This window comes from Babylonia areolata, chromosome 6, assembly GCF_041734735.1.
Source record: "Babylonia areolata isolate BAREFJ2019XMU chromosome 6, ASM4173473v1, whole genome shotgun sequence".
In the NCBI taxonomy this organism is placed as follows: Eukaryota; Metazoa; Mollusca; class Gastropoda; order Neogastropoda; family Buccinidae; genus Babylonia; species Babylonia areolata.
This window is the reverse complement of record NC_134881.1, coordinates 33,158,889-33,176,388: the sequence shown is the minus strand read 5'-3', so window position 1 is coordinate 33,176,388 and position 17,500 is coordinate 33,158,889. Positions and strand designations below refer to the sequence as shown.

The window sequence follows — 17,500 nt, the reverse complement described above, 5'->3', positions numbered from 1 at the left end:
TGATGATGATGATGATGTTGAAAATGATGATGAAAATATTGACAGTGCTTTCAGCCTGATGTGGTCCTGTATGGTCGGTTTGGGCTATGGGCAACGATGATGATGATGATGTTGAAAATGATGATGATGATGATGATGTTGTTGACGATGATGATGCTGATAATATTGACAGTGTTTTCAGACTGATGTGGTCCTGTATGGTCGGTAGGGCTGAAGGCAACAATGTCGATGATGATGCTTATGATGATGATGCGATGAAAAACTTACTGACAGTACTTGGAAGCTATATATGGTCCTGTATGATCGGTTCGGCTAAAGGCAACGATGATGATGATGATGATATTGACAGTGCTTTCAGCCTGATATGGTCCTGTTTGGTCGGTTGGGCTAAAGGCATCGATGGTGATGATGATGATATTGACAGTGCTTTCAGCCTGATATGGTCCTGTTTGGTCGGTTGGGCTAAAGGCAACAATGGTGATGATGATGATGATGATGATATTGACAGTACTTTCAGTCTGATGTTGTCCTGTATTGTCGGTTGGGCGATGGGCAAAGATGATGTTGATATTGCCGATGATGATGATGATAATGATGATGCTGAAAATATCACCAGTGCTTTCAGACAGGTGTCCTGTATGATTGGTTGGGCTATAGGCGACGATGATGATGATGTTGACGATGATGATGATGTGGTCCTGTATGGTCGGTTGGGCTATGGGCAACGATGATGATGATGATGGCAATGATGATTATAATGATGATGTGATGAAAAAACTATTGACAGTGCTTGGAAACCAGATATAGTCCTGTATGGTCGGCTGGGCTGAAGGCAACGATGATGATATTGATCATGATCACCATCATCGGCATAATCATCATCATCATTATCATAAAGGGGGAAAAAAGGGTCGAAATAGAGTTCGATAGCTGAAATTGAAAGCTGCTAGGGTTGGGTAGGAGAGGGAGGTGTTTCGATGGTATTGACATTTCTGTTGATCCATATTTCACACGTCTCTCAAGTGAAAGGAAGGCTTAAAAAAAAGAAAAAAAAGAAATAAGGGAGAGGAGGGAGGGATAGAGAGAGGGGGGGGAGAATTGTGGCACTCGAGAGAGCAAATAAATCAAGGGATGAATTATTTCAAACGCTTAATAAGATTTGTTTTTTGCGCACTGGCCAAAATTTATTTCTTCTGCCGGAATAGAGAGAGAGAGGGAGAGAAAGAGAGAGAGAGAGGTAAAATGTTTTAATGAACTTTGGCCATGGACCACAATACAGAACCAGGTGCCAGTTGCATTGCTTGGTTCTAACTTTTTGATAGTTACACGTGACTGAATGCCTACGTTGACCGAACTACACCGTTGGTCAGTTCCATACTACACACAGTTAGTAGCGGGTTACGACCATGCTAGGCTCTTCCGTCCGAGCAATGCAACTGGCTCCAGACCTGACATTAATTTAGAGAGAGAGAGAGATACCGACACGGATAATTCATTCGATGAAAAAAAAGGCCATGACCCCCTCATGAAGAATGGAACAGCGAACAAATAAATGACAACACTAAAGTCATACTGATACCAATGCACATCAGTAAATGAACAATAAACTGTAGACCGAGAAAGGCACAACTGATAAAAATTCACAATATAATGCATTGCGGGTTGTTTGTTTGTTTTTTTGTTGTTGTTGTTGATTTGCTGGGGGTTTTTTTGTGTTTGTTTTTTGGTGGTTTTTTTTTGGTTTTTTTTTTGGGGGGGGGGGGCGTTTGTTTGTTTGTTTGTGTGTGTGTGTGTGTTGTTTTTTTCTTTTGTATTTTGAGGTGGCTGTTTTCTCGTTTACCGGAAGAGAGAGAGGGAGAGAAGAACGCAAGAATTTTAATGTAAGGTCACCGACCTGTATACATTTTGGGTGCACGTGTTGCACACACAGCTTAACTAAAATAAAATAGGAAGAACGAAAACAATCCACTTAATACACAGTGAGCTCACTGAGAACAAGTAAACTAAATGAAAAGCACAGGGCTGATATGTCTGTTTAGGGCTGAGAGTGCTCTTCTCTCAGTCTTAATGCATAAAAAACAAACATTTGAGAGAGGGAGAGAGAGAGAGAGAGAGAGAGATGAGGCGTAATGGTGGACGGGGTGTGAGAAGGAGACGCAGGGAAAAAGACAGAGGCACGGGAACCTAGGGAAATAACTGAGGGCACGTGAGAAAAGTAGAGGGATGTAGCGCAAGAGGAAGAGAGACACCCGTGTGTATATACGCACGCAGGAGATCGAATACGCACGTTAATAGATCCTGTAATCCATGTTAGCGTTCAGTGGGTTATGCAAGCTAGTCATACCCAGCACGCACACCCCCGAAAACGGAGTATGGCTGCCTACATGGCAGGGTAATTAAACAGTAATGCACATACAAAGTCACATGTCTGTGTGAGCGTGCGTGTGTCAGCGTGCGTGATTGAAACGTGACAGATTAGCATGGCACAGGAAACGAATGACGAGCTCTCAATAAAGAGAGAGAGAGAGAGAGATTGTTATTCTACGAAAGCCCATTTCTCATTGTGAAGGAATATGCACATATCACAGCTTCAGTGCTAACGATATCAATGCATCTGTATATTCCTATCATTCCGTGGACCGTGACACAGCGGTTTCACTTATCGCCATAATCTGAGGCATAAATAAAATTCATGGCTCTCAATCGGCTTACCCAGGCAGGGAGCGCAGCCTTGTGTGCAAAAGACCCCCGTGTTTTTAAAGCTTGTAGAGCTCGGTCTGTGACCGAGGATAGGTACTGTATAAGTATCCATGTCATCATCATCATCATCATCATCATCATCAAAACAGGGAGACAGGAGAAAGGGAGCAGGGACAGAATTCAGAACTCAAAACGTTTTTGTTTGTTTTTTTATTCAGGGATTAAGATTTTAGGCATGGCCCATTCTACCAGTCTGTCCTTGCAAATCAACATCAGTTACAACAGCACACATATATTTAATGGAAAAGGGAGAAAGAAGAAGAAGGAAAAAAAGTCCTGCAGAAGGAATATGATGAAGCACGCACGCACACACACACACACACACACACACACACACACACACACACACACACACACAGAACACACACAGAACACAGAGACAGAACGAGAGAGCACAGACAGACTGAAAGGGAAAGGGACACAGAGATATTCCAATGGAGAAGGGAGACAGATGACAGAAAAGAGGGTGAATTGGAGAGACAGAGACAAGAGACACAACAGCGAGCATAAGAAGCTTCTGTGGTATTTGCTTTTGAAGCGGAATGAATGCTCTCTTCTAACCCCATCATTCTAAACGTGGTTGGTTTTTGGTGGTTGTTTTGTTGTTGTTTTTGTTTTTTCATTCATGCGCACAAGCAGATGTTTGCTCACACATGCGCACTGCGCGCGCGCAACGATACACAAACAAACATACGTGGAACGACACACACACACACACACACACACACACACACACACACACACACACACACACACACACACACACACACACATTCTCTCTCTCTTTTTCTCTCTTACACACACACACACACACACATCCTCTCTCTCTCTCTTTCTCTCTCTTACATACACACACTCACACACACACACGCGCGCGCGCGCACACACACACACACACACACACACACACACACACACACACACACACACACACACACACACACACTCCAGAGACGAGAACATCGATCAGTATGCTGTGACAATGAATTGCTTGTCTGGGATGACCACACCGTCTGTCTCGTGTGTGTGTGTGTGTGTGTGTGTGTGTGTGTGTGTGTGGAGGGGTCTGTGTATACAGTCAGCATCGATTTTCCCAAGTTCTCCTGAAATAATTATTCCCCTCATTGAAATTTAGCGACTCTGGTAGGCATTATAACGTGTAAATATGCTCTCGTGTGTGTGTGTGTGTGTGTGTGTGTGTGTGCGTGCGTTTGTGTAACTTGTTCATATGCTCTCGTGTGTGTGTGTGTGTGTTTGTGCGTATGGGTGTGTATTTGTGTGAGTGTTTGTGTGTGAGGGTCCGTGAACTCTTGCGGATATGTGCGTATGTGATTGAATTCATATGCATGTTCTTGTATATATGTGTCTGGGTGTGTCTGCTTCTCTCTCTCTCTCTCTGTCTCTGTCTCTTTGGCTGTTTGCGAGGAAGTGTCTGTTGAGCAAATCTTTGTATTGAAAGACAAAAATGGTTACAAACGCTTAGCAAGTATGACAAACAGTTTTGCTTGCATACTCTCTCTCTTTGTCTGTGTCTGTCTCTGTCACGCGCGTACTTACATACACGCACGCACGCACACACACACACACACACACACACACACACACACGAAGGCACCGAAGAGGAAAATCCCAAATCTCTGGAGTTGTGGACGCTCATTTTACCTCTGGAGATTTGTTAGATAAAGGCCCTTTTACAACAGGCGTTCCAACCGTACGGTAGAGTCTGGCCGTACGAATCTTCCTTCAGTCCGATCGCGTGTCCCTCCCTGCAGCCTCATGATTTAAAAACCACAGGGTTTGTTGCTTTTTGCTATGGCAGTTCGAGGTATCCCATGCTATATTCTGCATACGCGAATAACAAAATTTCCAGCCAGAGAATTCTCGTTTTAGGGTCGGGTCGGCGAATGTTCCCCGAATCGAAAATGTAATATCTAACAAATAGAAATACGCAATGTAAGTTGTCATTCTGCTGTAACGATATGATTGTGTGGAACGGGACATTTTTGGTGGTGGTAACATTCAGTTAGAAAAAATTAAAATGAAAAATGAAGATCTTCAACACAAGTGAAAGAAAGAAAACATAAAATAGGTGATAAATGTTTACAACTTTTTTTGTAGAATTATACAAATCTGGTATGGACGTGATTGCATTATGAAGGTCTTTTTTTCCCACTCTGATATTTAACGATTCTTCCACTTTTCCTTCATCTGACTGGGTTCTATCGTTCAGGTGACATGGCTCAAAATAATCTGTTGTCATCTCAACAATACACGCTGTTTTGAGTGGCAAGGCAAGGCAGCTCAAAGGCAAGGGAACCTTCGATTAAAGCAAGGTAACTTCATTACTTATTGAGGGTACCAGAAAAATATAAAAACGCCTTTAATTATCACGATACGTTATGTTTAATCAACACTTTAAGCAACAACGATGCATTTAAACAATTACACCTGTGCTCTTGCACACAGTGGTACAATGTTTCACGTGGACGAGATTATTGCAGTATGAGAGTCGAGTCGAACGGTTGAATCGGATGTCTGTCAGCGCCTTTAGCCTCCGATACACTGGCAGTGGGCCTGGGGGGAGGGTGTGTGTTTTGGGGCAGAGAGGTGACACGTCTCGCTGTGAGGTGTGGGCAGTTGGGACATCGTCATCAATAATGCACAAGTTTCTTCTCCCCCCCCCCCCACCTCTCTCTTTCTCCCTCTCTCTCTCTCTCTGTCTCTCTCTCTTTCTGTGTGTGATGTGTGTGTCTGTCTCTCTGTCTCTGTCTCTGTCTGTCTTTCTCTCTGTCTCCCTCTATCGGTCTGTGTGTGTGTGTGTCTGTCTGTCTGTCGGTCGGTCTCTGTCTGTCGGTCGGTCTCTTCCTCCATCCCTCCCTCTCTCCTTCTGTCTGTCTGTCTATCTATCTATCTCTGAGAGAGAGAGAGAGTGTGTGTGTGTGTCTGTCTGTCTGTCTGTCTGTCTGTCTCTTTCTCCATCCCTTCCTCTCTCCTTCTGTGTGTGTGTGCGTGTGTGTGTGTATGTCTTTCTGTCTGTCTGTCTGTCTCTCCCTCTCTCCTACTGTCTGTCTGTCTGTCTGTCTCTCTCTCACGTGACGTAGCGCGAAGCGCAAGGGCGACACTTCTGAGAGCTGTGAAAAAGGTCGTCAGTTTTCTTTTCAAAATGCCAGTTACTGGGCTTCCTGCGACTGTCTTTCTCTCTTTCTATCTCAGTCTCTCTCTCTGTCTATTTCTGCCTCCCTCCCTCTCACTGTTTCTCTCTGCCTGCCTGTCTGTCTCTGTCTCTCTCCGTCTCTCTCTCTCGCTCTGCCCCCCCCCCCCTCCCCTCTTTCGCTCGCATGTTAGAACCCCGTTCAACCAGCAAACATTGCCCTAGATACATGAAGGAGGCCAAAATGGTTTCCACAAAGGCTGCCAGAAACAGTTCATGTACATAAATTTTATTTATGCCCCAGGTTATGGCGATAAGTGAAACCGCTGTGTCACGGTCCACGGAATGATAGGAATATACAGATGCATTGATATCGTTAGCACTGAAGCTGTAATTTTTGCATATTCTTTCACAATGAGAAATGGGCTTTCGTAGAATAACAATCTCTCTCTCCCTCTCTCTCTCTCTCCCTCCCTCTCTCTCTCCCTCTCTCTCTCTCTCTCCCTCCCTCCCTCTCTCTCTCTCTCTTTCGCTCACACACACACACACACACACACACACACACACACACACACTTTCTCTTTCTTGCGGTTGTGTATTGCTTGCTGTAGTATGATCTGTTTCTCACTCTGTTTCTTCCTTCCCCTCTTCCGTCCACCTTTGCGCGCGCGCGCGCTTGTATGTATGTGTGTGTGTGTGTGTGTGCGCCATCAGCATGCATATTCATTTGTTTTCTTCTTCTTTTTTTGTGTTTTTTGGCTTTTTTGTTGTTGTTTTTGCTTTTTGTTTGGTTTCTTTTTTCTTTGTTTTTCCTATTGTGTGTTTGTGCACTCTGTGTATTCGATGTCGATTGACAATGACATTAGCCGTACCTTATCCTTATCCTTGAGAAATAATATTTATTTTGAGCTCTGAATTCACTGTCTTTCCTTGACATAACTCTCTCTCTCTCTCTATCTATCTCTCTCTCTCTCTCTCTGTCTGTCTTTCTCTCTCCCTCTCTCTCCCACTCTCTCTCCCCCCTCTCTCTCTCCCTCTGTCTCTGTGTGTCTCTCTCTCTCCCTCTCTCTCTATGTCACTCTCTCTCCCTCTCTCTCTCTCTTCGTCTCTCTTTCTCTTCGTCTCTCTCTCTTTGTCTCTCTCTGTCTCTCTGCTTCTGCCCGTCTGTCTCTCAGGCTCCGCTCACTCTCACTCTGTGTGTATGATTGTATTTCTTTTCTTCTTTATAGAATGCTAAAGATAGTTCTAACCCGAATGATAATAATAATAATTATTATTATATTTATATAGCGCTGAATCTTGTGCAGAGACAAATCAAAGCGCTTTCGCACCAGTCATTCACACGCATGCGTAACTCTAAAACTGGAAGAAAGAAAAAAACGAAAAAAACAACAAAACAACCTAAAGACAAGGAAGACGCAGGGAGGGGAGTCTATTTTTGGGAAGAGGTGGGTTTTAAGACCACACTTGAAAGAGCTGGGTGTGCCGAGACCTGACGAAGAGAAAGAGGAAGTTCATTCCAATTGCAAGGTCCAGAGACAGAGAAAGGACGGCGGCCAACAGTCGAGTGTTTGAATCTGAGTATGCGTAAACAGAGCGGATCCGAAGCCGATCGTAGAGAGCGAGATGGAGTGTAGAGGTGAAGGCAGCCACACAGATAGGAAGGGGCTGATTTGTGATAGGAAGACACGTAATGATATCGCTTTCGGTTTTATGATTTTTGAGACTCACTTGTGTAAACAAAGTGAGTCTTTGTTTTAACCCGGTGTTCGGTTGTGTGTGTGTGTGTCCGTGTGTCTGTGTGTCCGTGGTAAACTTCAACATTGACATTTTCTCTGCAAAAACTTTGTCAGTTGACACCAAATTTGGCATAAAAATAGGAAAACTTCAGTTCTTTCCAGTCATCTTGTTTAAAACAATATTGCACCTATGGGATGGGCACAAAAAAATAAAAAAGCCTAATTATATGCGAACTGCATTTACTGTTATGTTCATATTTTTGTATTCTCTAAACTTGGCACTTTGACCTCTTATTCTGACACAACAACAAGAGGAGTCATTATTATCATTTTTTGTTCAAACAGGAACTTCTTTTGCTAAGCATGGAATTTTTATTTATTTTGCAAACGTTTTGGTGCAGATAATAAAAAATGGAAATTACTCTGTAATTAATGCTAGGGGACTTAATTTATCACAGGTGAGTCTTGAAGGCCTTGCCTCTCTTGTTGTTTTTTGTGTGTGTGTGTGTTTTTTTTAAACAACACTACATTAAAGCGTAGCAAGGCACACCCGTAAAACCAGAAAGTTACAGAAATTAAAAAAGAAGAAGAAATAAACGTGTATAAAAGAGCAAGATTTTCAGGGATTGTGTTATTGCAACTATTTAAAACAGAATACGGCTGGCTGGATATAATCATTTTCCGCCTCTTATGGTTTCGACGGTAAAAAGAATATGAGTGAATGCATTGTCCAATAAAACAAGTTATATTCTTTCATCGGAATAACACGATTGAGGATGATTAGCCCACTCACATATTAATTTTGTGGATTTTTTTTTCGAAGCATTTGATTACGAGAGCATTCGGTTTGTATAAAAAAAAAACAAAATAAAAAAAAAACCGAAAAGGCCTCTCTCTATCTTTACCCTTCCGCTCTCTCTCTCTCTCTCTCTCTCTCTCTCTCTGTTTGAGTGTGTGCGTGCGCGCGCGCGCGTGTGTTATGTGTGTGTGTGTGAGAGAGAGAGTGTGTGAGTGTATGTGTGTGTGTGTGTGTGTGCGTGCGTGTGTTTGATCTTAAGCACGGTAACCAGAAAAATAGCTACCCATAAACGGAATCGGTGAAAACACCCAAGAGAAAATAAACGATACTAGTTTTGCTCTCAAAGCGATCGCTGATATTTGCCTCTGATGTTTCCATCGAGAATACGTAAGTCGTGAGTATTCTCGCGATATTATCATGTTCTAAAAATCAATAGCAGACGCTTTAACAGTGGTGAATTCTTCAACGCGAAGCAAGAACTGTTGCATGTTTAGATGGTCGTTCGTGATCATTATGCGTTTGGTGATGAGATTTTCACACAAAGAATTTTGTGAATAAAATCAAGCGGCCTTCGTCGACTATATCCATCAATGCATTTTTTTTAAACGATCCACATTAAATCCGTAAACTTTCTGCTGAAGCTGATGTTGATTTAAACGCTTGCTAGGAAATAAGAATATATATATATATATATATATATATATATATATATTTGTGTGTGTGTGTGTGTGTGTGTGTGTGTGACGTCTTTGGTTGATAAGGACGATAGATATGAAGAATGTGGTCATTTGCGTCCTGTTGTGTTGTCGTTAAATATTATTTTCATGAGGAAGGAAGTATTCATTTAAAAGCACAAAAGGAATGCGCAAACAAACAGGATAACGGTCACCAAGTCTTCCTGCTTTTACCAACAAAATGACGCATCGGGCTGATGTAAATAGGTAAAAGCCTTCACACTCAGTGTAAACCACAGCAGCTTTGGCTTAGTCATTTTTTAAAAGAGATCATATTTTGAATGGGCGAGATTTGTTGGGTTTTTTTATGTCATCTATTTCCACTTTTAGCAATCACGCACTAGCCGTTTCATAGAAGGTTTCCGGACAATCTCTGTAAGTCTTTTTATTTCAGTATTAGAGTAATAGTGATAATGGTTAAATGTCGTTGGCTGCAAAGACGGTGTCGGTTCTCGGCCATTTCCCTGAACTAATAATAATAATGGTATTTATATAATAATGAAAATAATAATAATGATAATAATAACAATAATAATAATAATAATGGTATTTATATAGCGCTGAATCTTGTGCAGAGACAAATCTCAGTAAATGCCTGATCTCAGTAAAACTCTCAGTAAATGCGTCTCAGTATTGTGCATTTATCCAATCAGGCAGGAAGGGACTTCAAAGAAATGTGACTATGGTTCCCTCAAGTCTTCTGTCTCGCTCTCTTCCCCATCCCTCCCCTCTTCTTCCCCACCCCCACCCCCTTCCCATTTGAGACAGCTGACTGAGCAAGAGACAGTGGTTTTGCTGGCTAATGGATAATGAACGGAAGGAAGGTCTCAGGCCCTGGGGTTCAGATCCTTGGAATATCCTGGCTGGTCCACCATCATCATTGTGGTGTTGAGGTCGGTTTTCTGGACCGGGTACCGTTTTGGGGGGTCTTGTGCTTCTTGGTCTGCAATTTTTCGAGGGAAGGTGATATTGTTTGTTTTTCAGGCTTTAAAAAACTTTGATTTACTTTTCTGTCCAGACACGTTCTCTGTTTTCAGTAGTAATCCGTAAGTGCTGATGATCTCATGGACAATGGATATTTGTATTTGTATTTCTTTTTATTACAACAGATTTCTCCGTGTGAAATTCGGGCTGCTCTTCCCAGGGAAAGCGCGTCGCTACACTGCAGCTTTATTTGTTTTTTTCCTATCGAAGTGCATTTTCCTACAGAATTTTGCCAGGAACTACCCTTTTGTTGCCGTGGGTTCTCATACGTGCGCTAAGTGCATGCTGCACACGGGACCTCGGTTTATCGTCTCATCCGAATGACTAGCGTCCAGACCACCACTCAAGGTCTAGTGGAGGGGGGTGGGTGGAATATCGGCGGCAGAGCCGTGATTCGAACCAGCGCGCTCAGATTCTCTCGCTTCCAAGGCGGACGCGTTACCTCGAGGCCATCACTCCACATATGCATTGTATGTCCAGTTGGTGATGTTGGTTCCATAGACAGTTCTCCCAGACACTTTCTGCAGGTTCAGTAGCAGAGGGTAAGTAGTTACAGTTTCATGGACGGGTATCCAGAACACTTTCCAGAAGTCGACTGTAGTTCAGTAGGAAGAGCAATGATAGTAGTTTCCCCGATGGTTGGTTTCTTGATGCTTTGTGCTTGACGTAGGTTTTAAAGACGGCGCCATTATCGAGTTCAGTGGTATTGGTGGTTTCATGGCGGTTCCCAGGCACTCTGCGGTTTGGTTTTGTTTGTTTGTTGTTGTTGTTTTTTACAGTTGTGATGTTCACAGAATGTTACTTTATTTCAGTGACCTTAAGTTCAGTGGTAAAGTTCCGTAGTAATGATGAAATGTTCATGGCTTTAGAGACGAGTAATCCCCAGACATTCCCTGGAGGTACGTGCAGTATATATGCAGATAAGTATGGTGATTGTGTCAAAAGAGTTGCATGGCGATTTTCAACTACACATGATCGACCTTAAAGGAGCCAGATCTCAGTTCTTGTAGTTACCATCCCTTGTCTTCTACCCCCCCCCCCTCCCCTATCCCCCCACCCCCTCCCCCGCCTACCCGGTTCAACTGATTGACCAAGAGTCTGGTTCTACTGGATGAGCATTAATGAGCCCTAAAAGTTTCCCAGCCCTTAGGATACATCACATAAATTCTGTCTCGTCGATCATCGCGCGCTGAGGTCAATTCTTAACTGGGTCAAACTTTTTTTTTAGGATAAGACAGTTAAAGAATATATCGTTTTAACAGATACTGCATTTCTGTCAAGTTTTAATATCCTGATTTTATTTCATTGACCTTTTTCACACGATGACTGCTTTTTTTAAAAGTAATGTTGATTAATGGCACAGCGGTGGTTCCATGGAAAATTACCAGAGACTAAATGTAAACTAGCTCGTGTTTTTTTGTGTGTGTTTTTTTTTTTCCCACTTCGAATAGCAGTGTTTCAGTGAAGCTGGTATCATAGACGGTACCGAGATTCTTGTCTGAATTTGCAGCAGTAGTTATTAAGCAGTAGTGCTTTTCTTCTCAGTTCCCAGACACTTTGAGTAAGCCCATCTTAATTTCAGTAAATTAAGTTCAGGAGTTGTGAATGGATGTTGATGGTTTCATACACAGTTATTTCTCTTTCATTTCCTGAAGCAAAGTTTAGTAGTTGTGATTGACTATCCATGGATCCATGCAAACTCATTTTCTATAGCAAAGTTCAGTTGTTGTGACTGAAAGTCGATAGTTTCATAGACACGTGTGATGTGCGTTCAGTACGCATTGTTTTCAGAGGCGACCTTGTCATTGATATGCATGGCGATTTCCAATCATACAGGATCAGCTTCAGTGGAGCCAGTTCCAGTTCTACCAGTCTGCCACCTCACTGCCCACGGCACCCCTCCTCTGCCACCGGACACAGATGATCGAACAACGCACCGTGGTTCTGCTGGCTGGGAGTTACTGAGTCAAAGGACGGTCGCAGCCCTTGGGGTGCAGCACGGAAATCCCGGCGGCTGGTCGATCGCCGTGTGCTGAGGTCAGTTTTCCTAGTTTTGTTTTGTTTTTGTGTTTTGTTTGTTGTTTTGTTGTTGTTGTTGTTGTTTTGTAGCTGTTTTTTTGTTGATGTTTGGGGTTTTGGGGTTTTTTTGTTTGTTTGTTTCACAGGCAGTTCCAATACGCATACATTGTTTCTGTTGGACGTGGCCACATGATGCTTGTTTCATAAGTACTCGAACGCGTTCTGTATTTGCAGTAGTCTCCCAGACACGTTCTTTGTATTACTCTGGTTTTAAATGTCTGTAGTTTTCATGGATGGTTGGTTGGTTTCCCACGTATTTTCTGTACGGTTCGATGACAGTGATTGATTGGCGACATTCTCAGAGAGGTGTGTGCCAGGCAGTTTCCAGCCACTGATACAGGATCAGCTCCAAAGGCCTCAGTTCCATCAGTCTACCACCTCAACCCCTCAACCCCACCCCAACCCTACCTCACACACCAACCCCTGCCCCCTAACCCCCTCCTATTTGAAACAGTTGACCGAGCAAGGGACAGTGGTTCTTCTGGCTGGAAGGTAATGAACCGTAGACGGGTTTCAGGCCTTGGGGTGCAGCGCGGAAATCCTGTCTGGTCGACCATAGCGTGCTGAGGTCAGTTTTCTGGGCGAGGCTGCACTTTATCTTCTTGCTTTGGTGAAAGTTCTTGGTTAATTGGTTTATTAATTCTTGGTCCCTTTTTTTTAGCCCTCAGGGGAGGTCTGTTTATTTTTGGTTTTTGTTGTTGTTTTTTGTGGGGGGTTTTGTTCTTGTTGTTGGCGTTGTTTTTGGTGTTGATGTTGTTGTTGTTTTTAAAACGAAGGTAACTAAATCAAGATTTATTTAGCCTCTCGTGTTTCTTCCCTTGCCTCGTTTCAACTATGCTCCCACTCAGTTTTCGGCACCTCTCTGCTCCTGTCTGTCTGTTCCCACCCCTCTCTCTCTCTTTCTATCTCTCCCTCTCCCTCCCTCCTCTCCAATTTTCCCACCTTTTTGTATTCCGTAGACTTATTTATACATTTTCCTTACGAGGTTAGTTTGAAATTAGGCCAGTACGTGTGCATTCCTTTTCCCTCATTCGATCCCCCCCTCCCCCCTCTGTGTGTGTGTGTGTGTGTCTCCTCCTCCTCCTCCTTCTCCCCCCCCCCCCCCTCAACTATCGCCATTTTCTCTCTTTCTCACTTTCCCTATGTTCCACTCTGTGTCTGCCTTTCTGTTTCTGTTCAACCCGCCCCCCCTCCGCTCCCCTCCTCCCACCCCCACCCCTTTTTTTCCACCACCATCCCCACTACACACACACAGTCTTTCTGTTTCTCTGGCATTGCCCTTTTGTCCTTGTCCTCTCCCCCCCCCCACCCCCCGCCTCCCCTCACTTCCCCCATCCCCCTCCGCCCCACGGCCCCCCCCCCTCCTCCCTCACCTCTACCCGTAACGTCTGTCTTCTTGCAAAGCGGTGCCTCTCCCCTATTCATTGTCACTGTCAAGTTGACCAGCACAACATCACAGGAGCCAGAAGCCATCACCGGCACCGACGACCTCCTCAAGTAGTGAGAAATCTGATCGAACACGTGAGAGAGGATAGGGGGTTGGGTGGATGGGGGGGGGGGGGCTAAAGATGGGGAAGAGGGGAAGAGGGGTCATGGAGTGAGGAGTGGGACAAGAGGGGTGGGTGTTGGGTGGGTGGGAAAAGTCTTGGATTACTTTGGGCGTTCAAAAGATGTTCACTGTCCCAGACTCGTGTCTTGTCTGAACACCTCAGGATGGATGGGTGATCCTGTCACCAAAGACGGCTTCTTCATGGACTGGTCTGGAACTGTTCTCTCTCTCTCTCTCTCTCTCTCTCTCTCTCTCTCTCTCTCTCTCACTCTCTCTCTCTCTCTGTCGGGGCGTCAGGTTTATTGCAGCCACTGCTTTGATCTTTGACTTGCTTCTGACTGGGAGTTGTCTTCTCTGTGGTTGAAGTTTGTTGGGTCTTTTTTTAAACGCGAGTTCTTCCAGACGTGTTTTAAGTGTGTGTGTGTGTGTGTGTGTGTGTGTTGTGCGGTTTATATTTGCCTGCGCGTGTGTTGTTTCACTGATTTTGTCCGGTCTCATTTTACCTGTCTGTCTCTGTCTCTCTCTCTCTTTTTCTGTCTCTCTCTGTGATTCTTTTCGTGTATTTCGTTTGCACCTGTTTGTTTTATTATCCTGGTCTCCAGTAAGTACTCAATACTCCTGAGACATAAACTCGAATTGTATTGATTGTTTTGTCCTCGGGAACGAAAAAAGAAAGAAAGAAAAAAACAAACACCTGCAAATAAATGTGGTCCACGCATTGTCTCACGTGCGTTGACTCTCTCCCATCCTTTCGTGTTCATGCTTTTGAGTGATAACGCTAAAATCTCTCCACCCCCACCCCCACCCCCACCCCACCCCCAAAAAAAAGGAAAAAAAAAGAAGAAAACTTGAAACCATTGTATTAAACGAGAAGTATATTCAAACGAACCACCATTATCTTGCCTTCAGATACTAACTAACAGTGGAACCTGATCGAATTCTTCAGAGGAAAGGATGGGAGCAGAGAAAAGGGATGGGTTTCATTGGAGATCAGAGGCCTTTTTAATGTCGCAAACCCTCACATCATCAACCGAGGATCTCCCACCCGTACAACTATCCAGCGCTCACCCCATCGATTAACGCAACCTTCACCCATCTCAAGATCCAGGTCCTGACAAAAACTTTGACTTTAGGGGCGTTAGGCAGTAGGATGTTAAACTCAACTCCACGATATTATTCATTAACATGACTGTTAGTTCTTCACTGGAGGTGCCCTGTGTTTGCATCGGCTTTCACCGTTCTCTCCTTTTCTTCAGCCTCCAGTTTCTTATTTACAGCATCTTGGATTCCAGTCGTTCTCCTCGGCTTCGATTTAAAGTGTGTGTGTGTGTGTGTGTGTGTGAAGCGTATATGGATTTGTCCGAACAGCAGTGACGCCTCCTTGAGTAACTGAACTGAAACTTCTCTACGTTTCTGTTAGTTATGTTATTTCAATTGTTTATGTTTAATTTTGGTGTAAAGTACTATTGTTGTTATGTAATATCCTCCATGCCCTCAAAGGGGTGAAAGGATTAAATATTCTTGATTCTTGTGTGTGTGTGTGTGTGTGTGTGTTGATCATTAGTGTCTTTCTCTCTACATCGATTGTAACTCCGAGGGAAAAACCAGGATTCTCCCAAAAGAGATAGTTACATTCAAAGGAGCTGCTGTTATTCTGTTTTGTAGACTGTCACTTGGTAAGAAACCTTAGTAACGTGGTAAACTTGGTAAGCTCACCAAAATAGACAATTTACTTCAAACAAGCCGGGATTGGAGAAGAAGTAACTTCTAACGATCCGCTATCATTTTGTCTTCAGCCTAGCACTGGTAGTGAAACTGGATCGAAATTTACAGGGGGGGGGAGACAGGGTGGTCTTTTGGGTTCAAGGGTCTTTTACGCCACATACTGACGGCATGAATGGTTCAGTCGTTTACTGGAGTGTGTCTTCTGCCGCTTGTCCAGCTTCAGGTTTTGTTTTTCACTGACTTCCTTCTGAGCCTCTGACCTTTTACTTCGCACTCATTGAGGTTTGTGCTTTCATATCTGTGAAACTGCATGTTTGGTGCATATCTGTTATGCATGTGTGGGTGTATGTGTGAAAGTGTGTCTTCATGTTTTACATTTATTTGCTTATTTATCATCATTGTTGTCTTATTTATTTATTTATTATTATTATTATTATTATTATTTTATTATTATTATCATTACTACTACTTTTTTATATCATAATTATCATTTATTTATTTATGTAAGCTTATCTATTATTCATTCACCTTTTTTTTCCCTCAAGGCCTGACATAGCGCGTTGGGTTACGCTGCTGGTCAGGCATCTGCTTGGCAGATGTGGTGTAGCGTATATGGATTTGTCCGAACGCAGTGATGCCTCCTTGAGCTACTGAAACTGAGGTTTGTGTGTGCACGCGAACTTGTGAGGTTTCAGTTCAGTTACTCAAGGAGGCGTCACTGCTGTTCGGACAAATCCATATACGCTACACCACATCTGCTAAGCAGATGCCTGAATAGCAGCGTAACCCAACGCGCATGTGAAGGATAGAGGGTGAGGGGCTGGGGAGCGGGGTTGCAGGATGCGCGTGTATGACAGCTGCGGGGTTTGTTCTGATTGTCCTTGACCTGTTTTTCTATGCCTACCCCCCCCCCCCACTCCCTCCCTCCCTCCCTCCCTTGTTTTTAACAAGCTTCCCAATACCAGATGATTATTTTTAAACAACCGCTATCAATAAAGTAACTTCAAACGAATGAAGTAACTCCAAACGACCCACTATTAATTGCCTTCAGACAAACACTTGTCGTGAAACTTGATAGAGTAGGAGGAAGGAATTGAGGGGATGTGAAGGTGGGGTGACGGGGAGGGATGGTCACAAGTTTTGAGTTCAAGGTCCACTTGTTTACTGCAGACGTCTGTTATTGGACGGGCATAGCTCTTTTTCCTGTAGCTGTCCAACTTCCTGTTTTGTTTTTTGGGTTTTTTTTTCAGTTGCTAATTCTTGGACTCTGTTCTTGTTGCTGTTGTTTTTTTGTTTTTGTTTTTTTTTGTTTTTGTTTTTTTCTCTGCTGTCCTTGAGGCGTGTGTACACGTGAGTGTGTGGAGGGCCGAGAGGGTGTGTGTGACAGCTGTGAAGTTGTTCTGATCTTCCTTGACCTGTTCTATCTCCTCCTCCTCCTCCTCCTCTCTCTCTCTCTCTCTCTCTCTCTCTCTCTCTCTCCCACCTCTCCTCAAGTCCGGCCTATCTCCTCCCTCCTCACCACCTCCGTTTCTCATTTTTTTTGCTCACCGCAGTCTTGTCGTTCAGTGTTGTAGAGTTTGCTGTCTGGAGAAAAAAACACAAACAACAACAACAACACATCAGAATCAACGTCACCAAAAAAGAATCCCTAAGCATAGCAGATTGATCAGCATCAAAGGAAGCGGAACCATCGTCATCCACACAGACGACCTCTTGCATAGAAACCTGATTGAGCACCTAGGGACGGATGGACTGGACTGTGGTGCGGATGGGGGTGAGCGAGGGTGGTGGGGATGGCGCGACGGAAGGAGGAGGGGCTAGGGGGTGGTAGCCCCCCCTTCCTGGGTTTTACAGCAGCCCGTTAAAAAGATGTTCCAGCCCCTGCTCAGATTCCTTTTTGAACGGCTCAGATATTCCATCATTGTGGAAGTCTGTCTGTGGACAGGTCAGGACCCCCACGCCCCCCAATCCCCCGGGTCC

The 17,500-nt window shown here is 43.9% G+C and overlaps 1 protein-coding gene across 3 annotated transcripts in view; it reads left to right on the top strand.

The window, feature by feature from the left end:
- Positions 1-17,500, top strand: part of LOC143282957 (synaptotagmin-7-like) — a 587,353-nt gene that overhangs the window by 204,570 nt on the left and 365,283 nt on the right. For all 3 annotated transcript variants that reach the window (XM_076588882.1, XM_076588881.1, XM_076588884.1), the window contains one exon: positions 12,004-12,204. The gene's annotated coding sequence lies outside the window, so the exon portion shown is untranslated. The remainder of the gene's footprint in view (positions 1-12,003; positions 12,205-17,500) is intronic.